The sequence below is a fragment of the Gossypium hirsutum genome, chromosome A11 (assembly GCF_007990345.1).
Source record: "Gossypium hirsutum isolate 1008001.06 chromosome A11, Gossypium_hirsutum_v2.1, whole genome shotgun sequence".
Classification (NCBI taxonomy): Eukaryota; Viridiplantae; Streptophyta; class Magnoliopsida; order Malvales; family Malvaceae; genus Gossypium; species Gossypium hirsutum.
Genome location: NC_053434.1, coordinates 65,765,847 through 65,785,736, shown reverse-complemented (window position 1 = coordinate 65,785,736; position 19,890 = coordinate 65,765,847). Strand labels below are relative to the sequence as shown.

General features: G+C 29.7%; 2 long non-coding RNA genes across 2 annotated transcripts; both read right to left on the bottom strand.

Annotated features, from left to right (window-relative positions):
- Positions 1–6,466: 6,466 nt before the first annotated feature.
- LOC107900602 (uncharacterized) lies at positions 6,467–8,226 on the bottom strand. Its single transcript, XR_001684983.2, has 2 exons — positions 8,011–8,226; positions 6,467–6,714 (listed from the first exon to the last, which is right to left on the bottom strand). It is a non-coding gene; the product is annotated as an uncharacterized lncRNA (long non-coding RNA).
- A 3,061-nt stretch (positions 8,227–11,287) lies between these two features.
- On the bottom strand, positions 11,288–12,384 carry LOC107900598 (uncharacterized). The gene is made up of 2 exons (XR_001684982.2): positions 12,011–12,384; positions 11,288–11,747 (listed from the first exon to the last, which is right to left on the bottom strand). It is a non-coding gene; the product is annotated as an uncharacterized lncRNA (long non-coding RNA).
- Positions 12,385–19,890: the final 7,506 nt, after the last annotated feature.

Sequence of the window (19,890 nt, the reverse complement as noted above, 5' to 3'; positions counted from 1 at the left end):
GAAATTCACCATTGTAAAACCAAATTGATCTTTTTTAATTCCGCGAGCAGTATTAACATCAGCCCAATCACATAGAAATAAGGCAACTTTCCATTTTCCATAATAATCCAACTCAATAATATCAGAAGAAGTCCGTAATACTCCACATTTCCTTCAACGGGATTACTGTCCCTAGTACTAGCATAACTTGTAATTGAAAAATTAACAACTATTCCACAATTTTTAGTTCTCCTCAATCTCTCGCGATATTTTGTATGAAATTTGAATACATTGATGATAAAGGCACTATATCTTTTTACTACTCTATTCGAACCTTGGGAAAGCCATTTAACTTCGTCATTAAAGTCCTTCCCACTCCAAACCTATTGAATCGAAAGTAAATTGAGTAATTATAAATGTTATGAGAAAACATTATTATCTGTCAATAAAAGGTTAAGTTACATACCATTTAGCTTAACCATTCATGAAAAGATTCTGTGAATAACTTATTAATCTCTCGTTGTTGTAATCTTTAGAACGTGAACGAGATCTCAAGATTTGTTTGTACTCACTATGTTAAAAAGAGGTTTAATTGGTTAGAAAATAAACAAATCAAAAGGATGAATATTTATCATATTCTAGAACTTACTTGCGTAATGGTTCAATTGAATCGTGGTGAAAAAGAACATATCTATGTGCTTGTACCCAAGATCTTTCATCTAATTTTACAATTTCAACTTTACCGATTGGTTCTCTATAACTTTGAAATAAATAAGTTTCGGCCAAGTTGGGATCATTGAGCCCAGCATTTCTACTTGGTCTATTCAATCTTGTTTCAACATCTTCCAAATATCTAGAACAGAAGGTCATACACTCCTCTGCCAAGCAGCCTTCAGCAATTGATCTTTTTGGATAACGCTTATTTCGACAATAAGACTTCAATTTGCTTAGGAACCTAAACACGATATACAACATTATCAAAAGTTGTAACTAAATGTATAGAAGTGAATGAATAAATACTTTACAAATAAATTAGCACATTTCTATAGGATACATCTGTAAGAGTATGCCCAAAGATCAATCATGAGATGGTTGTAATAACATACTTGATTTACCATGTTTATTAATATAAGGCGTTGCCATTATTATTTAAGTTTCTTTTCTGTGTATAAAAATAAATTATTTTATAATAATGTCCTGAGAATAATATGATTATTCTTAAAAGGTCCTTAGTCAAGTATTATTGTTGACTAGGACAACAATAATGCATTAAGACTAACATGTAGTTGATTGATGATAAAGAGTTGTCATTGATATGGAGTGTCAGAATCAATGCATAAATATGTGTGTTAGAGAACAACATATTGGATTGACCCGCTATGAGTATGTTTCTTGGATTATTATGTAATTGTCACAACATTACTCATAGTGATTAATATGTATATGATCTTCAAACTTGAGATCATCATTATCCCAACATCATGAGTTGTATATTTTGATAAGTCAAACATACACCGTAACTGGTTGTTTTATAAAGGCTGATGTTGGATATACCGCAATCTATGTAGAGGGAGTTGATCAATATAGGATAAGTCCTACCTACATAATGGGAGTAATATCTTAGGCCACTTGATTGAGTGAGACTAGAAATGCATGGCCATGCTCAAATAAGTTGATATGAGATGCCATACTTATTTGTGTATCATAGTCTACTCAAGGTATCAAGAAACATGGGATGGACTATGCAAGTGTGACTATTCCATGACTTGTGTCCATTCCAGAGATAAAGGACTTAAGGATTAATGCATGAAAGGTTAATCACAAAAAGTTATGTCGAATCATGACTTCTTGTAACTTAGGTAGCAATGATGCATTGCTAGATGCCACTCATTGTTTGTAACATTAGAATCGTTCTAGTATTACTACTAACGTTACAAGAACCTACAGGGTCACACCCTATGGTTGAAATGAACGGAATAAAACATAGTTGGTATTGTATTTGGTTATCACATGAATTAAATTAATTATAGAATTAATTTAATTGGCCAATCAAATATCGAATATATTATATGTACAAGGATGTTGTACATGTACACATAAGGAGAACATAATTCTATTAATATATGAATTTGGTTCGTATATAAATTTAAATAAATATAGCTACCGAAATATTTATAATTAATGTAATTATAATTTTCGGTTAAAACATTATTATATTTATTTATTTTAATTATGATTATTATGTTCGGATTAAAATTTAATAAATTAAGAATTCGTTATATACATACCAATTAAAAGGTTAGTCATATATAGAAAGGGAGAAAAAAAACCTAAAAAAGTGAATATATATACAAACCCGAAGCTTTGTTACTAAGCCTAGAAGTCGTCAAGCAAAATATCTCTGAAAATAGTTTTGGGGATTTCTTCCATTCATTGTCAACTGAGTGGATTACGTAGAAGTCGGGATTATAAAGATTGTGGCTTGGATTCGAAAGCAAAACAGTATTCTCATTGCCGAGGCTTCACTGTCTACTTAGATTGAAGTTTCAGTAATTTAGAAACCTTTTTCACCCTGATTCGTTCCTTGCACATGGATCCATGGTTTGGATCGCCAGAATAATTTTTTTTCCGCTGTGCCATGGGGGTACCGGCGTTCCAACATCGTTCATCGATAGAAAACCAGTCCACCAATTATTACTTCACGAGGGAGATGGATTACCAAGTGCACCATAATAGTGAAGAAGGAAGGTGGAAAGATCTTCTCCAAATTGCATAAAGTCAAAGCGGCTTGATCCTGCACTTTCTCAAGTTCTTCAACATCCAAAACTTTTCCACAAATAGCTTTCATTATATTGGAAAGTTTAATTATACAGGACGTCACCTTTTTTGACATACAGCACCGTAAAGCAAGTGGCAGCAAATCTTGCATCAAGATGTGATAATCATGTGATTTTAAAGAATATAGTCTTCGATATTTAAGACTCACACGTCGAGATATATTTGATGCATACTCATCTGGGACCTTTATATCCTTCAACACCGTGCAGAACACTTCTTTCTCTTTATTCGACATTGCAAAAATTGGAGGCGGCAACCGATATTTCCTATTTAGAAGTACTTCGGGATGAAGATCACGCTGAATTCCCATGTCAACTAAATCAAGTTGACTCTGAAAATTGTCTTTTGATTTTCCATCGACATTCAAAATTTTCTGATGATGTTCTCGTAAACATTCTTCTCAATATGCATGACATCAAAATTGTGTCGTAAAATGTGATGCTCCCAATAAGGCAACTAAAAAAATACTTTTTTTTCCACAAGTCCGCCTCATTAGGATCATTCTCTTCATTAGATTCGTCCCTCGATCTTCTCTTTGTTTGTATGTTGGATGGTTGATTCATCTTCCCATAGCTGAAATCCATATTTTTTAACATGAACAAGATTTCAAATCCAATGGTCTGCTCGAGAGCTTCTCTAAACTCTTCAGTACCGTCAAATAAAGTCTTCTGAAATCTAAATCTATGATTTCCATCCAACCACCGATGATGCCCCCATATAAGAGAACTTCTTCCCATTATATAACCATTTCAAACATGTTTGCGCAGCACAATAAGCACAAGCATAACGTCCTTTGGTACTCCAACCAAATAAATTGGCATAAGTCGGGAAATCATTAATTGTCCACAACAAAGCTGCACGTAAATTGAAGTTCTCCTTTCTCAATACATCATATGTCTCAACACCCGACCATAACTATTTTAACTCTTCAATAAGTGGCTGCAAATAAATGTCAACATCATTTCCGGGACCTTTCTCTCCAGGGATAATCATAGATAATATAAAAGAAGATTGCTTCATGCAAATCCATGGAGGCAAATTGTAAAGAACAAGCACTACAAGCCAAGTATTGTACGAAGTACTCATGATTTTAAAAGGGTTAAAGTCGTTAGCTACTAGCCTAAGCCTTACATTCCGACGATCGCTTGCAAAGCTTAGAAATTTACTGTCAAACGATTTCCAAGCTAAAAAATTAGCAAGATGCCTTCATAATTCATCATTAGTTCGTTGATAATTATGCCACCTCATAGAATCGGCGTCTTTGACGACATGAAAAGCCTTTGAAGTCTTGGTATTAGGGGAAAATATCGCAAAACCTTGACTGGCTTCTTTCTTAACTGTGCCCCACCTTCCTCCGCATTCACATCTTCTGTATTCCTATTCATCCAACGAGACTTACCGCAAACATGATAAGACTTTTGGTTTTTCTGATCACCCTAGTACAACATGCAGTCATTTGGGCAACTATGAATTTTATCGTACCCAAGGCCCAACTCTTTTATTAGTCTCTTCATATCTTGACAAGACTGAGGAATTTTTGCAAACGGAAACATATCTCTCAGAAACTCTAGCAGCATTGTAAAAGAGTTTCCAGTCCACCCTCCCAAATATTTTAAGTGAAATAGACGAATGCAGAAGGACAATTTCGAATATTTTGATCCCTCGTAAAGTTCTTCGTTCATTTCATTAAGTAAATTGTAGAACTTCATCGCTTCTTCATTTGGCTCCTCATCAAGTGCACTTGTTCCCGTTTCGGTAAAAACATTTCCACCAATATTACAATCATCGGATGCAATAAAGTCAGGTAAAACTGGTTGCTCACCATGATTGTGCATATTAAATGCATCCCGCAACATACCTTCCATGTCATCTTGTCTAACATACTGATGGTAAGAAGTATCAGGATAAGTCAGATTAATCGTTGAAAAAGTTCCACTAGATGTACACTCTCAATGGAAAATCCATTTTTTATATCCCCGGATAAAGCCATCAACAATTAGATGTTCGTAGACAACTTCACGAAAATGCCAATTGATGTTACCACACTTCTTACACGGGCAAAGAATCATATTCTCTTGGCTTGCATTTTGAAATGCAAAATCTAGAAAAGTTTATACTCCATTTCAATAGTCGTTGCTTACCCTTGACAAATTCATCCAAGTCCTATCCATTTCGTAGTTGTTGAAGTCTAAAGTTGACAATAAATTACACGGGTAAGTTGTTTATTTATAAGTATAATTAAGTTATGTAAGTTATGATATGATATATATTTATGTATTATGTAAGTTATGTAAATTGTGTAAGTTATGAAATTTGATCTTTAAATTATTTAAGTTATGTATTATGTAAGTTATGTAAATTATGTAATTTATGAAATTTGATCTTTAAATTATGTTAGTTAAGTACTATGTAAGTTATGTAAATTATATAGGTTATGAAATTTGAACTTTAAATTATGTAAGTTATGTATTATGTAAATTATGTAAATTATGTGAGTGAACTTGAAAATAAAATTTAATTTAATTAGGTAATTTGAAAATAAAATTAAAGAAAACAAAATATTTTTCATGATTAAATTAAAGTGAAATAAAATAAAACATTTAAAATAAAACTTTAAATACAAGTTAATTTAATTAGGTAATGTTAAAATAAAATAAAATATTAAAATTATTTTTTGTGATTCAAATAAAATAAAATATTTAAAATGAAACTTTAAATATAATTTAATTTAATTAGGTAATTTGAAAATAAAATTAAAGAAAACAAAATATTTATACGACTTGGCTTTTCATCTCTCTTTTTTATGAAGCTCGTCAATTTGGAGCAGACAATGATGGCTACCATAAGTTCAATTTTTGGGGTTGTTCCTAGAGTCCATGATTTTATAGAATTACCATCGTTACTACTAATAATGGCTATGATATAGGGAAGTTCGTCATACTCCCAGCTTTTCTAATGCAATCATCAGCGAGTATTCCATTGAATCAACTGAGTTTTATTTTATGATAAGTTATTTTTTGAATGAAAAAATTTTGAGTTGATAAGTTTTATTTTATTATCTTAACTCAATTTAAAATTTTATCGAGTTAAGTAAAATAAAATTTGAGTCGTATCGAATAAAATTGAGTGAAATTATTCGAGTTCAATTAAAAAAGTAAACATATCAAATTAAAATCTTATTATAGTGTAACTAATTTTATATTATAGCACATAATTTTGAAAACATATATATTTAAAAATATTTTCAAAAGCAAAAAATTTAAAAATAATTTGTAAACAAAATAGTTCTGCTTCAAACAGAACCAACAATTAAATCTATACAAAATCGCAGCCCCAAAATATTAATTTTTCCAAAATCATCATGATAAAACTATTATTGCTTAAAATTTTGAACTAAAATGTACCTTAATAATTTCAACAACCTAGTCTACTCCACTCTCACCAGCAAACAGAGGCTGGAGTCAAAAAAGTAGTATTTGTTAAGTAATTTAAAGTGAAAATGCATAGAAATAAGTTTAGTAATTTATCAACGAAACATGTACCTAAAACAAATGTCAATGGCTGTGGTGTATTTAGTTGCACCAAATATTAATTTAGTTGCTCGACAGTACCTAGAACAGATGTAAGATTATAAGAGTAGCACCAAATATATTTTAGTTCAAGCAAATATAAAAACTTTATCAATATCAATACCAAATATTAATTCGAAGATTAAATGGCAGCTTCAGTTGAACCAATAGTTACAGGAGGAGCAGAAGTAGTAACTGAAATATAGAGGGCTACCGACAATTTCACATCAACTTAATGACCACAGCCAGAAGCCAAAGCAGTTGTAAACTAGATTAATTCACTACCCCGCTCAGTTTGTACCTCTTCAATCCACTTTGATGTAAAAATCTAAATACAGAAAAACGTATATTGGATGAACTGTTAGAATAAACAGCAAACTATTCCAGAACTAGTCGCATATCATTAATTGTATGAAAACGAACACCAAATAAGTAATGAAGAAAAATGTCGGTTAAGTCTTAGCTTGATTGGCATTGGTATTGTTGCCAGCAGGACATAGATTCAAGTGCATTGAAGTACATTATGCTCCTATTTAAGAGTTCGGGATGGGCTAGAGGTAGTACTAGGCATTATGTTCAAAAACAAAAGTAATGAAGAAAAGGAATCAACAGAAACAATGATATTATACACTTCGAGATAATAACATACTGTTTTATGCTTAAGTATTAAACTTATCAAAAAAAATTCAGTACGCCATAATGTTGTTAACTAAACAAATTCGAGACCATGTACACCAAACAAAAAAAAACTTAGCACTTCCTTCGACAACAAAGTCGAAGCCATTATGAAACCGGGGATGACAATAGGGCTAACAGAGATACAAGGATGTGCTTTCTGCATTACTACTTGAAGCAAAAAAATCATTCCCATAGTTCGAGCACAACATGCCAACTCATTTTCTACAAGACATTGAGCTCTTTAAATCTTGCTTGATAGCTAACTACAAAGCCTAGAGGTTAATCTCAGATATATCCACAATCAGTGATCTATCTCCTTCCTCTGTTTAACACAGACAATAAGGGTTTACGGTCTCTCTAACATTCTTTGTCATTGTAGAACACCGAGACTAGTAAATGCGACATTTGAAATCTCTATGAAAATATAACAAATAAAAGCAATGTTACTTTGACTCTTCATTTTTTTTTCTTGAAATATATGGTTTTTTTATGCATATTCGGACAAGTATACAAGTACATGGCCCTCCTAGAATCCTCCAAGTACATGAAAAACTCTTTAAAAAATTAAACATACCCATATCAGACACTCAAACAGAAGCCTGAGTTTTAGAACTTTATAAATTACTAAAGGAAAATTGGGAATTCTCTGCTCTTAGCATGAAACTTTCTCGTTAAACAGTACACCCACGAATAACCAAGTTTACAACTAAAATGTTTTCACCAATTGCCAACATTTGTAATTTCATACTACGATTTTCACAGTATTGAAACTTCAACACAAAGCCATCACATTTGTATAGCTAAAATCCAATACACCAAAACACAAATAAAACTTCCATCGTGTTGAATAGATTTCAAAACAAAAATATGAACAGTTGTTGTTGCACATGTTTTCACCAATTGCCAACATTTGTAATTTCATAGTCCTATTTTTTTTTAGACTAACCTAACCCCACTGGTTGCAGCAGAGACGATAGCGGACAGCGACGGGAAGCAGCAGAGACGACAACGGATGGCAAGGATACGCAGCAGAGACGGCAGCAGACGACGATGAGTAGGTGGTCGTGTTTGCTGAAGAGCTTCAGATGCCTAGGGATTTGGGGGGGAATTTAGGGATTAGGGGAAATATATTTGGGGGGGGGGGAGGGAATGGCTAAGTGTCGGGCATGACAAAAGAATAAAACTTAAGAAAGGAAAACGATGCCGTTTCGGTAAAAAAAATTTGACCATTTGTGGCGTTTTCGAAAAGCGCCGCTAAAGCCTATTTATTGTGGCGTCTTTAACATAGCGCCACTAATCCCCCTAAATCTCCAATTAAAACAACGATGTTTTAGTAAACTATTATGATTTTTACGGCGTTTTTGCTAATGCCCCTAAATCTCCAATTAAAACCACGTCGTTTTTATTAAACTATAATGCTTTTTACAGCGTTTATTTACAAAACGCCGCTAATGCCCCTAAATCTGAAATTAAAACAATGTCGTTTTAGTTAAACTATAATGTTTTTTTGCGGCGTTTTGCAAATAAATGCCGCTAATGCCCTAAAGTTATATGCTTTTTGCGGCGTTTTTTCAAAAGCGTCACTAATATCTTAGTTTTTATATTTCATTTTTATTTGTTATAATTTGGTAGCCATAATAATTAACTTATGATAGTCAATATTTAATAATATATTTACATTGCATGATAACTTTGAAATTTTAAGTTTAAATTTCAGTTAAATAAATTAAGTGTAGATGAATTAATTTGAATTGAATTATTCGTTGAATTAATTCTTTAGATTAATTATTTTAATTATTAATACTAATGATAAATGTTAATATGATAATAAGTTATAATTTAATCCCTACACACTTATGAGAGGAACAATAGGTGATAAAAGGGCTTGAATCCTAATATTATGAAGTAAAGTTTAAAAGATTTTCTCTTGCTGATATATGGTACATATTAATAATGTTTTTTTTTTACATTGTATAGAAGTACATAATTTTCAGTTTTGATTTTTTAAATATGCTTAATATTTAATCCTTAACCCTTAATTTCTAATATAATTTGGTTTCTATGTGTTTATAATGTTATTAAATAGATAGTTACCTAACCATATCAGTTTGTTACTTTTTTTATTTATTTATCAATTTTTTTTAATTCTAATATTTAAATATATCAAATGGTTTAGCTTAAATATTTTTAAATATAAAAGCATTAATTGATTGTATAAAATTTCATCATTTAACAATTCTCAAGTAAACCTTAAATTCTAAACCATTTAATATATATAAAGTTTATATTAAAATTAATATTATCTCTTTTACAATGATATAAGAAATCGTTTAATATATAAATTAAAAATTATTAATTAATCTAAACCCTAAACCTCTAAACCCTATACCTTAAACACTAAACCCTAAAGTACCTCTAAACCTTAAAATATCCTTAAACCCTAGACATAAACCTTAAACATAAACCTTCCACTCAAAACCATAAACATCTAACCCTTGACCCTTAACCCTTGACCCCTAACCCCTTAAACTTTAAACCCTAACTATTAAACCATAAACCATGCATAAACCATAATCCTTAAACACATAATTCATAAAACTTAAAATAGCAACTTCTAAACCTTAAACCTTAAATCATATACCCTAAACTATAAACCCTCAACTATAATGATAATTAATTCAATATTTTAAAATTAATACTATCTATTTTACGATCATATAAGAAAATATTTAATATATAAATTAAAAAATAATCAGTCATATACCAAAAAAAATTAAATTTATTTTAAATAATAGTATTTTAATTTTTTTCATTTTTAACAAATATTTTCCTATATTTTGTCCTTCAAAATTTTTCTACGTGTCATTATTTTTTTTTGAAGAATTTAAATATTCAATTAAAAATAAATATATACTTTTTGCGGGGTTTTCTTTAAAAACGCCACTAATGCTCGATCTACAGCGGCGTTTTTCAAAAAAGCGCCGCTAATGGTCGACATATAGCAGCGTTTTTTAAAAAGCGCCACTAATGCTTGATCTATAGCGGCGTTTTTCGTAAAGCGATGCTAAAGCCACTAAAGGTTAGCATAAAACGACGTCGTTGTGTTTAGTTTTTTTGCAGCATTTTTTAAAAAACCGCCTCTAATAGTCGACCTATAGCGGCGTTTTTAAAAAAGCGCCACTAATGCTATATCTATAGCGGCGTTTATCAAAAGGCGCCACTAATGCTTGATTTATAGCGGCATTTTTTAGAAAGCGTCGCTATAGCCACTAAAGGTCAGCATAAAACGACGTTTATTTTTTTGCGACATTTTTTAAAAAGCGCCGCTAATGGTCGACCTATAGTGGCGTTTTTTAAAAAGCGCCGCTAATGCTCTATCTATAGGGATGTTTTTAGGAAAGCGCCGCTAATGCTTAATTTATAGTGCCGTTTTCTTTTCAAACGTCGCTAAAAACCTATTTTGCTATAGTGAAACTACCCTTTTTATGTTTTCATACTATAAATGATTTATAGTACTAATTAGATCTTTTTAGTGTTTAGATTAGAATTGACCTAGCACTCGCCTCCATTTGGTACAATCCTCGGAATACTCGCCTACTCCGTTGTAAAAATTATATTACAACTCGACACGTATACTTGCAGATACCACCTCATATTTCTATATCTTATTGCAGTATTCAAACTCTGGACGTTAGTATGTCTGGAGGCGATCAGTAGTCAAAGTAAGCCATATTCGACCTATCCTACAGCATGCCAACTATATCCGACTCGCCCGAATAGTTAACAAGGTAATAACCAATTTAACTTTGAATACAATTCAATATCATAATTCATTTTATTCAATCAACAACCGAATAGTCATTCCATATATATAATGTCAAGAATTAGCCCAATTCACAATCATTTTCACATTTTCATTGGTTTACATTATTTTCAACTTTATTCAATTTGGTTCTCTAACTCGAAAGTTAATATTTCCATACCAATTCAATCCAAATAATCAATCTCAACTTACCTCAACATCTTACCATGTTATACAATGTAATGATGCAACAATTTAAGCAAATCAAATTGTAAAAATACAAACTGTGAACTCTGAGCTATTTGTTGATGGTTTTAGCTTTTCCCTTCCCTCTAGAGGAATTTGGGTTAACATTAGCTACGGATTAACATAAACATACAATATCATTAATAATCAACCAATTTCACGACCAATTTTCAAATTATATAAACTTTACATTTTATTCAATTTAGTCCTTAAAATCGAGACTAATATAACTTTCAATCTAAAGCTCGAAATTGAAATTAGTTTTCACCGTTAACCATTAGGAACCTCATAATTCTCATTTCTACAATAGATTTTACAATTTATTCAATTTGGTCACTATTGTATGTGTAGAGCCCAATTTTGGCCCGGGCTGAACATTTCCAAACCAAACAACTGTTAACAGTCCATTTTACAAATCCAAGGCCAATAAACCCAAACCCGTTTTACAAAAAATCTGACCCAATTCCTATTGGCCCCAATAGGCCCAAAAGACTAAACCAGGAAACCCTAGGGTTTTATACCAGCACAATAGGCGTCGTTTGCCCCCACGTGCCTCGAACGCACTGCCCGCGCCTGGCCCCGCGGCCTGACCACCTCTGGTCGGCCTTGTACCAACCCTGTTGACCTCCTAGCAACTTGCGAAAGAGAACAAAAGCAAAGCAGAAATAAAGACAGAAGCAACGCAACACGCAAACAAATCGTACAACAGAGAACAGTAGCAAACAGTGATGGAAAACAATGTATTTTGGCTATAAAGCCACCGAAAATCGATTGTATCGGGGGGATTCGATATTAATAAAAAAAGAACAAAAACAGATTGAAAAGATCAAGAAAAGGTAGTCTTTCGTTCGGTTTTTTTTCTCCTTTACAAGATTTAAGAGAAATACGATTTTCGTACCTTATTCGGGTCGGAGAAGTCAGAACCGAAAGGTTCCTTTGGCTCCTTTCGATTTTCTAGAGAGTTTTCGCGTGTTTGAGGCTCAGATCTGAGGTGAGAAGAGTAAAAGGGGTCGAATAGAGGCCAGTTTCGTACCCCCGGCCACCGTACACTGTGGCCACCGGCGACGTACGGCGGTGGTCCCCTATGGCTGGAGCATAAACCCCAACAGAGAAAACAAGAAGCTTTTTGAGTTTTTTTTTCTAAGTTTTCGGCTGAATGAATTTTTTAAAAATTTTTCTGCTTTTATATAACCTTAAAACGGCACCGTTTAGGGGCCAAATTTTTTACGTCTAAACGATGTCGTTTCAGCCTCCTTTACCCGCATGTTGACCCGACTCGGAGAGGATCCGCGTGTTTTATTAAATGGGTTATTTACCCTTTTAGTCCTTCCGTATTTTTAATTTCTAAATTCGTTTTTTTTTGTATTCTTTAATTTGCCTTTAATTTTATAGTTGTTTCACTTCAGTCCTCGTAGAGCTGCGCGTTTTGGAGAAAGGGATTATTTTCCGATTTTAGTCCCTCCATGTCATTCGCGTGTTCTAATAGGTCCTCCCCTTTCTTTTATTTTGAATTGGCCCCAAACTTTTGTTTTGAGTTCAATTTAGTCCTTTTTCATTATTTTGCTATTTTATTTTCAAATTAATATTATATTTATTATTATCATGATTTTTATTATCACTATTATTATTACTATTACTTTTATTATTATTACTGTTTCTATTATTGCTTTTCTATTACCATTTACGTTATTGTTGGCACTATTCTTTATTTTATTTTATTTTTTTATTATTTTATCATTACCTTCTATTATTGTTATTATTAATATACTATTATTATTCTTATTAACGTATTATTATTATTATTATTATTTTCTACTTTATTATTATATTATTACTATTGCTATCATCATCTTATTAAACTAATTAATTTTATATTGATTTTGTCACATTATATATTTTCTTTTTGTATTTATTTACATTATTATTATTATTATTATTATTTTTGAGCAACATATATTTTATATTATTATCAATTTTAAATATTTTACATATGTTATTTCTTTTAAACTATTATACGTATTATTTATTTTGAAATTTTTATATACATCTTTGTATTTTAAATTATTATGTATATATACATATATATTACTTATCTTAAATTTCTTATATGTGATTTAGTTATATCGTTGTATATGATAACTGTGTTAAATTCTTTTTATTATTTATTATAAATCTTTCTACTACTATTAATTTTAAAATTTCATATGTTATTCATATCAAACTTTTGTACATGTCTTCTATACGTTAATTATTCTAAATTATTATTTTTTTACGATATTATTTATTCTAAAATTTTATACGCAATTTTAAATCATTTTTTTGAATTATTATTTTAAGTTATTCTATTTATATTATTTTGTTATCTTGTATATTAATGATTTTAAATTGATTGATATCATTTACTTTAAATCATTTTCCATAGTGTCTATTTCAAGCTTGTTTTTTCTACATATTATTCTTCTAGAATCATCTTATTGCCTATTTTTTATTGTTCGTATTATTCATTACATTTCACTTTATTTATTAATATTTAAATAATGTATGTTGAGTAGAAATGTCATTGTGTGTGCTATAATTCGTTCACTTATTTTCATACTATTGTCACTCATTTCTATAGTATTTTATCCATATATATTGTTCCATGTTTGTAATTTCGCCTTTCATTCGTAATTGTCGCATTGTAATTTTCAATTTATTGATCCGAAATTCATGATTCTATTTCATTCCAAGTCAAATTAATGTATTTTGGGTCGACTTTATAAAACAAAGGCGAAGTTTGGTGTTTAGCAATTCGATAGATCGTGCCCTAATGTGTTGGGTTTCGATCTTTCGTTCGTTTAAATAATCGAATTTCCCTTTAAAATTTCGTTCGCTTTTTCTAAACCTTAAAACAAAAGCGATGTTTGATGTTTAGAAATTTAAGGAATCGTGCCCTATCGTGCTGGGTTGTAATTTCTCGTTTGTTCAAAATGATCGAATATTCCTTTGGAATTTCACTCATGTTTTAAAAATTCTTTAAAACGAAGGCAACGTTCGAAGTTTGGAATTTCGGGGAATCGTACCCTATTGTGCTGGGTTGTAATTTCCCGTTTGTTCAAATAATTGAATATTCCTTTAGCATTTCACTCATGTTTTCTAAATTCTAAAACAAGGCAATGTTCAACGTTTGGGAATCCAAGAAAACGTGTCCTACGTGTTGGGTTTCAATTTACCGTTTGACCAAACAACCGAATATCATTTTAAAAAATTTCAATGCATGAGTTTTAGAAATCATGAGATGATTTTGGGTATCGAAGGTTTGAAATGTCGTGTCCTACGTGTTGGATGTGATATTTTACTTCTTCGAAAAAAAAAGAATCTTAATATCCACTTCAAGTTATCCAAACATTCAAAAAAAGGATCGTATTTCAAAATTTATTTTTAAATCTTTTCAATTTTCGACATTAAGACATTAATTAATCAATTAGGTACCAATTTTGGGCGTTACGAGGGTGTTAATCCTTCCTCTCACGTAACTGACTCCCGAACCCGTTTTTCTCAAATTTCATAGACCAAAATCGTTATTTTAGTAAACCAAAATGTTTTATTAAAATGACCACACTTCTTGGTGATCCGATCACACCTAAACAAAAAAGATTGGTGACGACTTCCAATTTTCGTTTTCTTTTCAAAATATGAAGTCAATCCCCTTTTTTTAAAAAAATGGTTTCGACAGTATGAAATTATCAATTAACTTCACAATTTAGCTCTTTTCACATCTAAGCTTAAAATCTATCAATTTAATACCTAAAACTTCAAGAAATCAACAATGGTAACTTTTTAAAACTTTAACAATTTTACAAATTGATACATGAACTAGTTAAATTAAGTTCTTATAACCTCAAAAATATAAAAATTATAAGGAATGGACTAAATTAAACTAACCAAGCTTTGAAAACCTTGGCCGAATGATCTTCTCCTTTACCTTCTAATTTTCAGTGTTGAAGAGGTGGTACAAACTATGTTTTCTCTTTCTTTCCAATATGATGTTTTACTTTACTTATGTTATATATACTTTATTTAATTCAATGTTAATAATATTTAAACAATTTAACTCACCTACCCGTCCACTATCATTTTAAGACGGTATATTTATCATTTTAATCCTTGATTTAATTGCTAAATAAGTCCTCTCACATTTGATCAATTAAAAATTTATATTTGTAAATCTTTACAATTTAATATTTAAGCCCTAACTAATCACTAATTCGATAAAATTATTTATTCAAACTTCAATTCATCTTTTTAAAAACTCAATAAATATTTACGAATTTAATTTATAAAAATGAAATTTCAGAATTACATTTTTTTTTATTACCACTTACTTTCAAATCGTTATAGTGACCAAGCCTGAAGACAACCGGATATTGTTGTTCACTGAAAATGTTTCCTCTGCTCCATCCAACATCTACACTTGTAATCTTGTTCTCACTGGGAATCAATGCATTACCCTATCCATCACCATCATCATTAGACAGCACTATTCAACATGGAACACAAAAAATAATTAAAATATAATACAAAGCATGATACAATATTATTTTAAAAATCATATTATATAAAGTATTCACCTATCGAAATTTATATGCTTATAAAATATTTTAAATTATGACATAATAAATAGACCCAAAAAAAATACGAATACACAAAAATTTTCATGTCTTATCATCTCCTCCTACCCATTTTCTCCTTCTATAATAGTTTTGTTGCAGCTTTACTAATTACCCCCCTCTTTATGACACAATTAAGCATATTATAAAAGTAAGTAGGTGGATACATTAAGATGCTATAAAAATAACGTTTGTGTTATGAAAAGAAATTACCTTTGTGATTTGCATAAAAAATTTTGACTTAAAAAGGATTGTCTGGTGAATCCGCCAAGGAATTTTGAATAGATTCTTTTTAAATAGAGTGTAATTTTTTCAAATAATAGGTATATCAATTATGGAAATTATTAATTCCTTATCATTATATATATAATTATTAAAAGAGTAAAAATACTTTTATATATTAAAAAAAGGTTGAAATACTTTTTTTAAGATTTATATTAAATATTTATTTTCCTTTAAAAATTTAAAAATAGTAAAAATAAATTTATTTGAAGTAAGATAAAGTGAAAATGAATACATCAATATCGATAAAAAATAATAATAGTTTTTAAAAATATACTATGTTGCGTCAACTTTGCGATACATAAATAAGATTAGAAAAACCACTTTTCCTTCTGCTCTTTCAGTAAAAATCAAATAATATTAATTATATTTTAAAATTTTATTTTATCTTACTCTTTTATTTTTTTCCATAATACAAAATAGATACAAATAAAAAAAAAACCTGCAAGCAAAATAAACCAAATACCAATGTAGACCCATAATATGTTTAAGATTTCTAACAACGTAAACTTAAAATATCAATTCTTTTCATTTATCTTATTGAATAAATAAAAGGGATTAACATGGTTGACATATATCCTTAATTAATGCTTTAAAAAATAAAAAGGATAAATCCTAAAATTATATATAAATTATGATTTAACGTGTAATTATATATATAAATTTTGATTTTGTATAATTTTATTCATTAAATTTTAATTTATCTTATAAATTATTAATACAATTATTAATATAACCCAATTATTTTACACATGTTTTCACATGTGCTCACCCAGAAATAGCTACTCCACATTTGTTTTTTTTGTTCTTTTTTACTAATAGATGGTCAGGGTGTTATTGCGTTCCGAACCCTCACAAACCGTTTCTAGTTAAAGAAGTCCAATTAAATTCATGAACTTGGTAGAGTAATTGTAGGCCCCTTACTCAATCTGTTTTTCTTTAAAACCCAAAGCTTAGCTTATCCACTCTTCAACACTGTCCATGAACATCAACTGAAACTACTAATAAAACATGCAAATAGGTGCCTAATGAAAGGGGGTCATTGCCACTTCAACATGGACCAGGGAAGACAGTTCTGAGCTTGATTGCTCGCCTCAACTGATAAAATTTGAATTTGAGAAAGCACAAGTTTCAAAAAAATAAATCAAGAAAATTTGAAGTTGAAAATATCCAAATTTGAATTAATTCGAGTCTGAGAAAGTTTGAACCTATAACAATTTGATAATAAGATCAATCTAGTTTTAAATTAAGATGGAGCTGATCTAGAACTCGAAAATGTTCAAATTTATAACTAAACATACATTAATATAATTGTTTTATAAGATTTAAAATGAAAATAAATAAATGGTAATTATTTAATTTATGAAAATATATTTATAAATATTATATAATTATAATAAATTTATTAGCAATAAAAATAATAAATAATAATTTTTTATGTTAAATTCTAAAGTAAAATAAATTTTAAAATTCTTTGAATATAAAATGTTTTTTAATGCAATTAATATATTTTTTTGAAAGGTAAAGCAATCATTATATATGAAATATATATAATTAATAATTATTCAAACCTATAAAATTTAAATTTATTTAAGGAAAGAGTTCAAGGTAACCTTTGGTGATGGTTATTTAGTGGTTGTGCTAAGAATTCTTAAGCATTTGAGAGAAGATTATAGAGATTGGGTGAAGTTAGAGATAATGGAAGTTTTCCATGCCCTCTATGTAGGTTTTTAAGTGACATATATACAAGATTTCTTTCTGGATTTTATATTACATGTTATCTAAATAGTACGCTTGATGAGTCATGGCGATCCTTAAATACGTGCCCTTAGTGGCTATGGATGGTCATGTTTATATAGGTCGATGTTGTGATGGGATCAAGTAAAATTAACGTGACAGGAAATGACATGGTAGATAACATTGATTGCGCAATGCAAGGCACAATTCTTTGGTAAGGTATACAGAGTCAACTTAGCGAGGTGCATGTGGCTATCAGGTTGGCGAGGCATAGTTCTTTTAGAGATATGTTCATTCAAAATATTTCTATGTGATTAATTTGGCCTGATGCGCCATCGTACGATTCTATAATCAACATTTGAAATCCTTTTGGGGTGAAAGGCAAGCTTCCTAGCATCTCATATTTGAAAAGTGGTGAATGAGTAATCAACCTCTACTCTATAGCCTCTATCTTGGCTTTTGTGGTCTCCCCTTTTTCTTCCACAATACTTTGCTTTTAAGATGTGCTTTCCTTTGTCAACTTTTTGCATCATCTCTTTGCCTATTTGGCGTCATGGCCTAGGAGGTGAATTGATAAAAAATGAGTAAGGAAACATTGGGAGAGTTATCTATAAAGGTAGCATCAACCTCCCCATGTTTGGTCAAGTTAATCTCCTTTTTTTTAGTGTGTTGTCCATCCGTCGTTGTTCCCTGAGGCCAATTCTTTCATCTTGTTTGTGATGTTTCACATCAAGTTGCTCATGATCTCAGTTGTTGCGTCATTGGTTTGTTGATGTAGTGAGACTTTCATTCTCTTGCTCCAATTGTAGATTATCTTAAGAGTTGCCTTTATTTTTCTTCTTCCATACGTAGGGAAGAAGATATCTAGTGAGACAAGAAAAGATGTCAACCATCTTACACGAAGATAATGCATCATGTATAGCTCAATTAAAAGAATGATACATCAAAGCAGATAGAATAAAACATATTTCACCAAAATTAATCTTCAATCATGATCTTGAGAAGAAAGGTGATATAGAAGTCTAACAAATTCGTTTAAATAATAATTTGGTTGATCTATTTTACCAACTTCGACATTTGGAAAGGTGATATAAAGAATTGGAATGCGTCAACTAAAAAATGTTAAATGACGTTATCATTAAGAGAGTAAATACGCATTGTACTCTTTTTCTTTTAAGTAAAGTTTTATCAATTGGTTTTCAATGGGGCTGTATGTTATGTGTATTAACCAAGGAAACTATGGATTCTCATAACTCCAAGTAACCATTCCTCAAAGAATTTGTAGAAATAAATTCCTTTAATTCATTAGTTTGCATTTAGGTATTTATTCATGGAAGTTATCATATAAAGCATGCAAATAGAGGCTTGTACAATTCTTATACAGAAAAAAAAATACAATTATTCTATCATACTATGTTTTATACTCTTTTTTTTCATCTCTTATTTAAATTCAACTTTTTTCTAGTTTTATAATACTTTTTAAAAACTTAAAAAAAATGTATTACATATAATAAGCAATTTTAATTCTGATATATAAATCTTTATTATAATGTGATCTTCTATACAATTTTTATTCTTTTTAATAGTTGAATTTGAATTGTATTATGATAAATTATTTGAATTTATGTAAGTTCGCTTGACCCCAAAAATTTTAAATTCAAAATACTGAAATTTGATTTCAAACCCTAAAAAATCTAAACTCAAGTATCCAAAGATGTTTTGTTTTGTTTATAGATAGTGTGTTTTGGTTTTTATAAGGTTAAATATTATTTATTATTCGTTTAAATTTATCAAAAATATTTATACTCTTATTAAAATTTAAATTTAGTCCTTATATTTTAATTATATTTTAATTTTAAGATATTAAATTTTTTATTTTTTATTTAAAAATCTTGATGCCTCCATCTAATTTTTGTAGATAAAATTAATAATATCATAAGTAAAATAGCTTTATTAGCCCTCAACAATTACAATTTTTTGTTAATTTGGTTCTTACCCTTTAAAAGAACATAAATTTTTAAAAGAATTATTTTTTTTCATATTTTAAATAAAAACATAAAGTAAATTTATAATTTTTTTAAAATAAAAAAATTATAAAAAAATAAAAAAT